Source organism: Coturnix japonica, chromosome 10 (assembly GCF_054131305.1).
Source record: "Coturnix japonica strain WE chromosome 10, WE-NBRP24, whole genome shotgun sequence".
Lineage (NCBI taxonomy): Eukaryota > Metazoa > Chordata > Aves > Galliformes > Phasianidae > Coturnix > Coturnix japonica.
The window spans coordinates 20,321,689-20,332,454 of NC_140672.1; the positions used below are offsets into that span (position 1 = coordinate 20,321,689).

Here is a 10,766-nt window from a genome sequence, read left to right on the forward strand (position 1 = left end):
AGTTCTGGAGTTAAATGATCATTTCCAAAGGGAAAGAAATGTTATAGTATAGCAGGCGGAGTGTGTCTGAGAATGGTCTGGACTTGTCATTAACATCTGCACTCTGAGCAGGACTCCAAGCCCAGGAATAGAAGATGTCCAACAGCAGCTCCATCAGTGAATTCCTCCTCCTGGTGTTGGGAGACACGCGGCAGCTGCAACTCCTGCAGTTCTGTATCTTGCTGGGTATCTACTTGCCTGCCCTCCTGGGCAACGGCCTCATCAGCACAGCTGTAGCCTGCGACCAGCGCCTGCACACCCCCATGTACTTCTTCCTTCTCAACCTGGCCCTCCTCGACCTGGGCTGCATCTCCACCACTCTCCCCAAAGCCATGGACAACGCCCTCTGGGACACCAGGGCCATCTCCTACACAGGATGTGCTGCACAGATCTTTTTCTTTGTCTTCTTTATCTCAGCAGAGTGTTCCCTTCTCACCATCATGTCCTATGACCGCTACGTTGCCATCTGCAAGCCCCTACACTACAGGACCTTGATGGACAGCAGAGCTTGTGCCACCATGGCAGCAGCTGCCTGGGGCACTGGAGTTATCAATTCCCTGCTGCACACTGCCAGCACGTTTTCACTGCCTATCTGCCGAAGCAATGTTTTGAATCAGTTTTTCTGTGAAATCCCGCAGATTCTCAAGCTCTCCTGCTCAAACTGCTACCTCAGGGAAGTTGTGCTTCTCATTTTTAGTGCCAATTTAGCCTTTGCGTGCTTTGTTTTCATTGTTGTATCCTATGTACAGATCTTCATGGCCGTGCTGAGGATGCCCTCTGAGCAGGGAAGGCACAAAGCCTTCTCCACATGCCTCCCTCACCTGGCTGTCATCACCCTATTTGTCAGCACTGCCATTTTTGCCTACATGAAGCCCCGCTCCATCTCCTCCCCGTCCATGGACCTGATGGTGTCACTTCTGTACTCAGTGGTGCCTCCAGTAGTGAACCCGCTCATCTACAGCATGAGGAACAGGGAGGTGAAGGATGCAGTGAGGAAAGTGATGACCAAATTTCTTTCAAAAGCAGTGAACCGCATATCTTTTTGAATTCATGGCTTGTAATGCAGCTCTTTACTGAATCAAGCACTCCTTTATTGTTTGTTTTGTGCCATTTTATCTGTGTAATTTGTTCTTATTCTTCTTTAAAAATACTGTAATCTTTTCACTACTAAGTCATTATTGTAACCAATTCCTGTTCACCTTGTACCATTGTAATGAAGCCTAGACACACTCTACATAATGTACCAGGCTCTCTGTGAACCTTACCAGAATAAAGGAAATGCAGTCACTCTCTCTGTTCTCCTTCTTGTGAGACGTTTCAGGACCTGTACTTGTCAGACATTCTCTGAAACGCACAATCCAGCAGGAAGCACACGGATGTTCATCAAACTCTGCAATGGCTTCAGGCTGCAACAGCTGATGGGCCATCCCTGGGCTCCTGGATGGGGTCTTTGCTTTCAGGCTCACGTGTCAGTGCCTCTGGGAGTCCAGCAGCAGCAGCTGGTTTGCACATTGGTTGTCAGGTCCCTTCTCCTCATTCCCTGTGAGACCCTGCACACAACAAGTTCTTGGATGTGTGTTATCATGTCAGAAGTTTCCAAGCTTCTTCCAGGGCTCCTTCCATTTTGTACACAGAGGTGGTCACTGCCTCCAGGATGGTCTGTGGAGATGGAAAGAAATCACAGAAGGGATGCTCGCTCTCTCACTGAGTGGATGTGGTTTTGGTGTTCTTCCAAACCGTGGCACCTTCCATTTCAAAGTAGGCTTCTCAGGCTTCAGAACCTATCTCTCTTATTTTTCTTGATTTATTAGCCTCAGTTTCAGTTAGATTGTATTATATTGTGTTATCTTGCATTCTGATATCATAGTTAGTAATATAAGTTTTTTCTCCTTAGATTGTTGCAGCTTCTCTGTTTGTCCCCTTGAGCCCAGTTCCCATCTCCCTACCCCCTTTCCCTTTTCCTTTCCCATTTTTCTGGTCAGGGGTCCCGTGGGCCTACAGCCCCCCCTGTCATGGACACAGATTGATCTAGAGAACGCCATGACACAGAGGCAGGTCATTGCTAGGAGAAATTTTTCTTTAAAGCATCACGTCATGTACAGAAGGTAATTCTAAAAGCAAGCTTGCCAGTTCTTTATTACCTAAGTGTTTTCTGAGCAAGGAAAGATTTGAGATGCTGATTTGAGACTACTGACATTGAGGCCATCCATCCTTCAGGCTGAGGAGTGAGAGTGCCAGGCCCCTATGGACTGAAGGCAGGCAAAGAAGTGGGGCTTGCTGGAGGAAAAGCCAAGAGCCAGCCACGAGGACTCTGAGAGCAGCCTGGGGAAGGGTTTCAGGGTGGAGGTTCCTGCACAGAAGTGACTTAGTTGAGGGCAGAGGTGCCAGCCAGGAGAGGTGGGCTGTGCAGATGGTAATGACCATGACAAGCAGCCTGTAGAGGAGGAGCCAGAAAAGGAGATTTTGGGAGGGGGATGTCAAGGACAGAAAGTCGCCTGTCCTGTGACTGATTGTCACAGGTTTCCTAGATTTGTCTATGCCCGTGACAGGTGGAGCCACCCCATAGTGCCCCCCTAGGCCCAGAAAGGAAGGGAAAAAGGGGGAATGGGTAAAAACAGCAGCAATCTAAGGAGGAAAACTTATTTTCTAAATATGATATTGGAATACAAGATAACACAATATAATAAAATATAATTGAGACTAATAAATCAAACGAAACAGAGAGAGTCCCTGAAAACCAAGAGGCCGACTCTGAACTCTAGGCGACACAGCTGGAACACTTCCCACTCCCAGAGAAGTTCAAGAGAGAGAGAACTCCAGCTGGGCACAATATTATATAGTGTCCTGGTCCCGTGACTTATCCCTGACCGTGATGTTCTCTGGGATACGTAGTCTTCTTCTGCGAACTGCACATTCAGCAAAATCGTCCATGCTTTACATGATGTTATGATGTGGAATACTGATAGCGAAATTACGAAATTACAAAACAATGACAAACATATTCATTGTTTTTCCTGGAACTCATTTCCATGCTGTCCCTCCTACTGCCGCGTGCGCAGTCCGTAGTGGGGTCTCACTCCAGTGGTCACTGCGATGAATTCAGAAGTCTTCCTCAGGTTGCTTTGACCCAGCTCCTCCAATCAATACGTCAAAGCCATTTTCTTTGGCTACCTTTCCCTTCCAGCTGTATTGTCTTAAGTATAGACCCAGCTGTGTTATCCCAGCTGTATTGTAACTATAGCAACGTCTACATGTCCAACTAGTCCTATTCTTCTGATATTCCCCAAAGCCTAGGATACTTAATCTTCATGAAGGGCACCTAGTTTCTTGATTCTTATTTTCTGCTGTGACCAAAGACCCGTTGTGAATGAAGTTATCCCAGCTGGAGGCCATTCAGGACTGGTATTCCCCAGGTTTCAGTGCTGGGGCCACTTCTCTTTACTATTTTCATCAGTGTTCCTCTGGGGTTGGTATTGGAGCCTGTAATGTTCAATATCTTTTTGATGACCTGGATGTATTGGAGTCTGTCCTGTTTAATACCTTTCTTGATGACCTGAATGAGGGGATTGAGTGCATGCTCAGTGAGTTTGCAGATGGCAGCAAACTGGGAGAAAGTTTTGGTCTGCCTGGGGGAAGGAACATCCTGCACAGGGATCTGGATTGCTGGGCTGAAGCCAATGGGTAAAGATCAGTAAGACCAAATGATGAGTCCTGCACTTTGGCCACAACAACTCCAGGCAGCGCTGCAGGCCTGTGGCAGAATGGGTAGAAGACTGCATGAAAGGAAAGGACTGGGGGTGTTGGCTGATACACAGCTGAATGTGAGTGTAGCCAAGAAGACCAATGGCATTTCGGCTTGGATCAGAAATTGTGTAGTCAACTGGGCTATACAGCAACCCCAAACAAACCTACTGGCTTGGGGAGGTGTGGCTGGAAAGCTTCCAGATGGAAAGGGACCATGGTGTATGTGCTGATGGACAGTTGGCTGAATATGAGCCAGCAGTGTGCCCAGGTGGCCAAGAAGGCCAAAGGCATCCTGGCTTGTATCAGAAATGGTGTGGTGAGCAGGACTAGGGAAGTCATCCTGCCCCTGTACTCGACATTGGTGAGGCCTCACATCAAGTGCTGAGTTCAGTTTTGGGCACCTCAGCACAGGAAAGACATGGAGGTGCTGGAGCAGGTCCAGAGAAGGGCAACGAGGCTTGTGAAGGGCTTGGAGAATCAGCCCTATGAGGAGAGGCTGAGGGAGCTGGGGCTGTTTAGTCTGGGGAAGAGGAGGCTGAGTGGAGACCTTATAGCCCTCTTCCAGTACCTGAAAGTTTCTTACAGTGAGAGTGGGGCAGGTCTCTTCTCACTGGTGACTGGTGACAAGTGACAGGATGAGGGGAAATGGCCTCAAGTTGCACCATGGCAAGTTTAGGTTGGATATTAGGAAGAACTTCTTTACAGAAAGGGTAGTTAGGTACTGGAATAGGCTCCCCAGGGAGGTGGTTGAATCGCCATCCCTGGGTGTGTTTAAGAGCTGTTTGCATGTGGTGCTCAGGGATATGATTTAGTGTAGGGTTTTTAGAGTTAGGGTACTATGGTTATAGTGTACTATGGGTATAGGATACTATGGTTATAGGGTACTACAGTTTATAGTGTACTATGGTTATAGTGTTCTGGTTAGGCTGCGGTTGGACTTGGTGATCTTCAAGGTCTTTTCCAACCTGGGTAATTCTATGATTCTATGGAGAAGATGATTCCCTTGTTCTTGGCACTGGTGAGGCCACACCTTGAGTACCATGTTCAGTTTTGGGCTCTTCACTATAAGAAAGAGACTGAGGCTCTGGAGCGTGTTCAGAGGACAACAGAGCTGGTGAGGGGTCTGGAGCACAAGTCTTATGAGGAGCAGATCAGGAAATGGGTTGATTTGTCTGGAAAATGGGTGGCTCGTGGGATGTGGTGGTAGATGTAACTGTGAGCAAGTCATAGAATTTATAGAATTACCCAGGTTGGAAAAGACCTTGAAGATCATCAAGTCCAACCGCAGCCTAACCAGAACCCTAACTCTAAAAACCCTACACAAAATCATATCCCTCAGTGAGGAAACATTGCGAAATATAGCGACCCATAGAGACCAGTAGCGACACATGGAGACCCATAGTGACCCCACAGAGATCCATAGTGACCCATAGCATCCCATAGAGACACATAGAGACCCATAGTGACCGATAGAGACCCATAGAATGAGAGAGAGCAGAGGGAGGGTATTGTGGCTGCTTGGCAGCAAGAGGAGCTCGATCATTTAGGGCTTTGGAGTAGATGGTGAGAAAGGGTGGGGAAGCCCACAGGGGGGCAGGACATGGTGCACATGGCATGGAGCTGGGGAAGCTTCCCAGCACTTTGAGGTGACCACTGCCAGGCAGGGACAAATCCCAGCAGTCAATGCTGAGCATGAGAACAAGGACACACAACAGACACACAGTGTGTAGCTTTGCTGAGGGATTTATTGATCATCAGGGGGTGTCACTGATCATCAGGTTCTTCATTATCAGAGGACATTTCTGGTCATCAGAGGGCAGCACTGGTCATCCGAGGGCAGCAGTGGTCATCAGAGGATGTCAGAGGGCATCACTGGCAAGGAGGAGCCTTGTCCCTGCAGGGTTTGTCCCCAAGGACTTAGGTCAGGAGAAAGACTGGCAGCAGCCAAGAAACCCAGGGCAGGATGTGGGTCCCCTGGGGACAGAAGCCACAGCCCCTGTCCCAGCTGCATGGTGACTCTGGGCTATCCATAGGGCACCCTGAGCCTGCACCCTCCAGATCCGTTCCTCTGCACAGCCCCATAGAGCGCAAGGGAAGGGCTGGAGGTGACAGTGCCCAGGTCCCCCTTGAACAGGCCACAGACAGTCCCCTCCATACCATCAGTTCCCAGCACTGATGCCCAGTCCTCAGTGCTCCAGGTACACACAGGGTCCACCAAGTTCCCTGTGGGGTTGTAAGCATCCCCATGCCACTCACCTAGACATGTAGATCCAGGGCCACATGTCTCACATGTGGGGGATTCTCCTCTGTCCTGGGGAAAAAGGGGCTGTTAGGGACACACCGAGGCTATAGAGAAAGTAGAACGTGTTGGGGCAATAAGACACAGTGGGACACCCTGAAGGTGCAGGGACCCATTGTGGGCACTAGAACAGAATGCCCAAGGCATGGTCCTGTAGCCAGCTCATCCCTCCTAACTAACCCCATTGCCTCCTTCCCCTGCCCATTGCCCTTTCACATCTGGAGGGAGCCCAACAGAGGCCTTGGGGCTGCAGGAGTGTCCCCAAGTCCCAGGGACTGGGTTGGTCCCAGGGTTACCCCCAATCTCATGGCTGCCAAGGACTGTGTGCGCCTCTGCCCATGGAGGTGCCCAGGGCTGGGGTTGGGTATAGATACTGGGTAGGGGTCTGGGGGGACCAAAGGAGGGGAATAGGGGTGCCAAGAGTCTTGGGGGTGCTAAACAGAGAGGAACGGAGAACGAGGGAAAATGAAACAAAAGGCATTGGGGACCTAAAGAGATAAGAATCAGGTTGCCAATTAAAGGAGATGTGTTGGTGCAAAAAGGATGGGATGTGGGGACCCGAAGAGAGGGCATTTGGAGCCAAGAAGAGAAGGGATTTGGGGAACACAGAGAAAAGATGATGAGGATGCAAATGGAAGAAATTTGGATGTGCCAAATAGAGGGGCAGCCTCTGCCAGGCAGGGACAGACCCCACCTGCTCCTGCAGAGCTCCATGCAGGGCAACCCTTGGGCACAATCAATGTGTTTGCCCAGACACTCACCACAGTAACTTCCAAGACTGGCACTTGCAAAAGTGGCTGTGGGGAGAGGAGTAGGAGAGAGCGTGAGAGAGATGCTCGCATCGGGGATCCCCAATGTCCGATCACCTCCAGCCCCAGCCCACATCCCCCACAGATGCTTCACCTGAGCTTCCACTGTGCAGCACAGGGCAGCGAGGAGCATCACAAGGCTGAGTACAGCTGCCTTCATCTTCCTCTGTGCTCTGGGAGCTGGGTGAGGCTGCAGGAGGCAAGGTCTGCATTTATCCTCCAGAGCCCCTACCACTCCCCAGATGCCCCTGGGCTTGGCAGACTTCCCTGACATGGACTGAGCCCTGCATGCAGCAATCCCCTTCCTTGGCCCCAGGACACATGAGGAAGCCAGGGATCAGAGGAAGAAGAGGGAGACCACGGCCAGGTGAGGAAGGCATGTGGAGAAGGCTTTGTGCCGTCCTTGCTCAGAGGGCATCCTCAGCACAGCAGTGAAGATCTGCACATAGGAAACCACAATGAAAACAAAGCACCCAAAGACTATATTCATACTCAAAATGAGAAAGACAACTTCCCTGAGGTAGGAGCCTGAGCAAGAGAGCTTGAGGATCTGGGGGATTTCACAGAAAAACTGGTTCAAAACATTCCCTTGGCAGAGAGGCAATGAAAACGTACTGACAGTGTGCAGCAGGGAATAGAGTACCCCAGTGCCCCAGGCAGCTGCTGCCATGGTGGCACAAGCTCTGCTGTCCAGGAGGGTCCCGTAGTGCAGGGGCTTGCAGATGGCAACGTAGCGGTCATAGGACATGATGGTGAGAAGGGAACACTCTGTTGAGGTGAAGAAGACAAAGAAAAAGATCTGTGCAGCACATCCTGTGTAGGAGATGGCCCTGGTGTCCCAGAGGGCGTTGGCCATGGCTTTGGGGAGAGTGGTGGAGATGCAGCCCAGGTCGAGGAGGGCCAGGTTGAGGAGGAAGAAGTACATGGGGGTGTGCAGGCGCTGGTCACAAGCAATGGCTGTGCTGATGAGGCCATTGCCCAGGAGGGCAGCCAGGTATATACTAAGCAAGAGCTAGAAGTGCAGGAGCTGCAGCTGCCGCGTGTCTGCCAACGGCAGGAGGAGGAACTCGCTGCGGGAGCTGCTGTTGGACATCTGCTGTTCTGGGCTTGGAGTCCTGTTCAGGGTGCAGAAGATAATGACAAGTCTAGACCATTCTCAGACACACTCCTCCTGCTATACTATAGAATTTTTCCTTTCCCTTTGGAAAATGATCACTTAACTCCAGAACTTGAAATTATTTTCATGAGCTTCACCATCCCTTCAAGAGTAGAATATTAGGAAAGTCTTACTTTCTTCTTATTTCCTAATCATATCCCAGCCTCCTGGATATTTTCCTCTTTTCTCCAGCTTCTCTTCAAGACCCAAGACCCAGTTTATGTGCACTTCAGGTTGTCTTAGAGAAATCAGACAGTCTGCAGGACAAGTGAACTATTAATGCCTGCAGAAAATGATGAAAACAGAAATTATTTGTATCATTTTAGGAAGGAGAGGCTGAAAGCACATTCTGCGTCACTGTTCACAAAATAACTGATGAAGTGAAGAAATACTGGGGAGCCTCAGAGATTTCTTCAAAGTTGGCAGTCCTTTTTAGAACTCTGCTTCAAATTTTCTTCCCACCCCTTAAAACAGGAAATGGAAAATCTCTGCCTTTGCTCTTCTCTTGCAAAGCACCCTTACAAACATTCTGTTGTGCAGTGGAGCTGTGATCCCCCTGCCCCAGGCAGCAGCTGTGGCAGCACAAGCCCTGCCGGGGGGCTCCTTCCCCCCACACATCTCCCTGCAGCGCCCTGGGCAGCTCCCTGGGCAGGCTGAGTGCTGAGCCTGGCAGGCAGCAGAGTCCCATACCCAGCACACAGCCCCTGGGGCACAGCAGGGACCCTGCTCTGCAGGACAGCCCTGGGCACCCGCCTGCAGCCCCGGCTGCACAGCCCGCAGCCATGCTGGGACACGCAGCCCTCAGGGCTGTGCTCTGATGCTGCAGCACGGTAGCCCTCAGCTGGAGCCGAAGGCTTTTAACACAGTAAAGAAACATGCAGTGCCTGCAGCCAGATCTGCTACGGGATGTCCCCGATTTGGTGATCCCTCCAGGAAAATAAGCTGCATTGCCTACTGCAAGACACTTACCATTCTGTTGATCTGTTATCGGTGCTCCTGCAGTCCGTTCACAGCAGGTTCACACTGTAAAAACACTGTAAGCTCTCTCTCCCTTCCCTTCTATCCTCATGTGAATTGCTGCTCAAGCCCCAGCCCTGCTGTGCTGCGCACAAGAGATGCTCCTGGGCACAGCATTCCCACTTTTATTAGCTCCCTGTGTCCCAGAAGCCCAGCCCAGATCAGTAACAGATGATGTCATTTTTTATCCTTCCCACTCATCTCCCCTGAGGTGTCCCGGGGTCCTCACGGCCAACAGCTCCTGAATGACAACAGCATCTTGACAGTACATTAAAATCTGTTGGATTAAACACCAGATGACCAGTGGTCAATGACTAATTCCAGACATGTTCTGAGTCATCTCAGAGAGTGTTTGCTCAAAGAGGGCACTTATACAAGGACGGGATATCAGAGAATAATAGAATCACCAAAGTTAGAGAAGACATAAATGATCATCCAGTACGGCTGGTCACCTGTCAGCCACCACTAAACCATGTCCCTCAACACAACATCCAATCATTCCTTGAACGCCTCCATGGTCACTGAATCCACCACCCCCCTGGGCAGTCCATTCCAGGTCCCAAAGTTCAGGACGTGGCATTTGGTCTTGGTGAACCTCATCCCATTGGCTTCAGCCCAGCTCTCCAGCCTGTCCAGATCCCTCAGTGGGGCCTTGCTAACTTCAGGCAGATCCACACTCCCAGCCAATTTGGTGTAGTTTGCAAACCTACATAGGATGCCCTCAATGCCCTTATGCAGGTCATCAATAAAGATACTGAAGAGGACAGGCCCCAGCACAGACCCCTGGGGAACACCAGGTAGGCACACAGGTGGGCGTCCAGGCTGGTCTTGAATATCTCCAGAGAAGGAGACTCCCCAACCCCTTGGGCAGCCTGTTCCAGGGCTCTGTCACCCTCACTGTAAAGATGTTCTTGCACACATTTGTGCAGAACTTCCTATGCTCCAGTTTCTGTTCCATTTCCCCTTGTCTTGTCTCCACACACTGCTGAAAAAAGCCTGGTCTCTCCACTTTGACCCCACACCTCAGATATGAGCACTGACATGAGAGCAGCCCCCTGCACCTTTCCCCTGCAAGCAGAGCATAGCAGAGCAGAGACACAGTCCCCATGTATCACGCAGTGTTACTCTCCTTACCAACAGAAGAGGCCAGTCTTTCTCTATGCTTCATCTGTGGCATACTCCAGAGTTCAATACACTGCAAAGCTATGGCACATCTATGTTCTTGCAATGATGACACCTTAGTATTCTCTGGGCTCTCATTTCAATGGCATCTAAATAAATCCATGGTCATACAAGTTGTCAGGAAGCTGGCAAATGTTGTCTCATTGTAAGGAAGAGCAAGAAAGATGACAGGGGCAATTATGAACCAGTCAGTCTAACTCAGTGCCTGGTAAAATTATGGAGAAAGTGATTGTGAGAGTGATTGAAAATCACCTGAAGGACAATTGTTTCATTGGTCACAGTCAACACAAGATCCCGAGGGGAAGTTCCTGTTTAACTATAGGTCTTTTTATGACAATGTTAGTGAATTGGTTGACCAAGGGTTGACAGTTGATGTTATCCTTGAGAATTTTAGTAGAGATTTTAAGACTATTTCTCACAGAACCCTTCTGGACAGAATGTCCTGCATACGGCTAGACAGAAACAGAATGTGGTGGGTGAGCTGTTGGCCAGTAGGTCAGCCCCAAAGGATTACAGTCAA

At 50.0% G+C, this 10,766-nt stretch overlaps 1 long non-coding RNA gene across 1 annotated transcript; it reads right to left on the reverse strand.

The window, feature by feature from the left end:
• Positions 1 to 6,823: 6,823 nt before the first annotated feature.
• LOC146759481 (uncharacterized) lies at positions 6,824 to 9,031 on the reverse strand. Its single transcript, XR_014932443.1, has 3 exons — positions 9,017 to 9,031; positions 6,986 to 8,006; positions 6,824 to 6,879 (listed from the first exon to the last, which is right to left on the reverse strand). It is a non-coding gene; the product is annotated as an uncharacterized LOC146759481 (long non-coding RNA).
• Between the last annotated feature and the right edge of the window lie 1,735 nt (positions 9,032 to 10,766).